Raw genomic sequence first — 942 nt, 5'->3', positions numbered from 1 at the left:
AGCAGGGCAGTGGTGGCGTGGTCTGTTACCTAGCAACAGCACAACCAATCAGAGCACTGCTCACTCACACCTATGTTACTATTTCAGGTGGACAGATGAATCTTACCTTTTGGAACACCTGGTACTGAGACTTGGTCCAGATGTCAAGCTGAGGAGGAGATACAGACAGGTTACCATGGGGACAAACAAACAGGTATCATTCGCTACCTTTTAGGGGAGTCCAACTTTCTCACCTTTCTGTCCTCGTTGTAAACATTCTCGTTGAATCCTCGAACAACGGTTCTGTCGATGAACAGCGAACGCATCACGACAATTGCCTTTAACACCTTCCCCAGGGTCACCTGAGAGGGAGACAGGTGAGACAGACACACCTGTTACCTGCTGAACTCACTTGTCCAAACACACCTGTCACCTGCTCTATGTGATGAGCCTCAGTACCAGCAGCACAGCAGACGTCCCGTTGGGTCTGAACAACTCGATGGTCATGTCGGGAAACATCCTGCCGATCCGAGAGATGACATCATCCACATACCTGTGAGCAGGTCAGAGGTCAGGTTCAGCTTCACACTGACATTATAATATCAGACAGATAGACAGCGAATAATCAATAAATGTTTGATATGAACTCTGAAATGTTTATGAAATCTGTTTCATATCGACTGTGTGGAGTCAGTCTGTAATGCAGTATGTACAGTACATAGTACTGCAGTTTTATAGTATTTACAGTATGCAGTACTACAGTGTTACAGTATGTCAGTGGCGATTGCTCTAAGACTGCAAGGGAAGCTCAGCTTCCCCTAAAATGTCAACAAATTAATTGGTCAAATATGTGCTGTTGTGTGAACATTTCATTGACTAAATATGCGCTAGAACACGTTCATCTTTTGTTCAGAATCAGCTGCTTATCACAGGTAACCGACCTGACTCCTCCTCCTTCCTCCC

At 45.3% G+C, this 942-nt stretch overlaps 1 long non-coding RNA gene across 1 annotated transcript; it reads right to left on the bottom strand.

Annotated features, from left to right (window-relative positions):
- LOC147819966 (uncharacterized) lies at positions 1–925 on the bottom strand. Its single transcript, XR_015438477.1, has 4 exons — positions 439–925; positions 234–341; positions 107–148; positions 1–29 (listed from the first exon to the last, which is right to left on the bottom strand). It is a non-coding gene; the product is annotated as an uncharacterized LOC147819966 (long non-coding RNA).
- Between the last annotated feature and the right edge of the window lie 17 nt (positions 926–942).

This window comes from Seriola lalandi, unplaced genomic scaffold (genome assembly GCF_002814215.2).
Source record: "Seriola lalandi dorsalis isolate HSWRI2012SDOR001 ecotype SW California unplaced genomic scaffold, Sedor1 jcf7180002009052, whole genome shotgun sequence".
NCBI lineage: Eukaryota > Metazoa > Chordata > Actinopteri > Carangiformes > Carangidae > Seriola > Seriola lalandi.
This window is presented reverse-complemented; position numbering and strand designations above follow the sequence as displayed.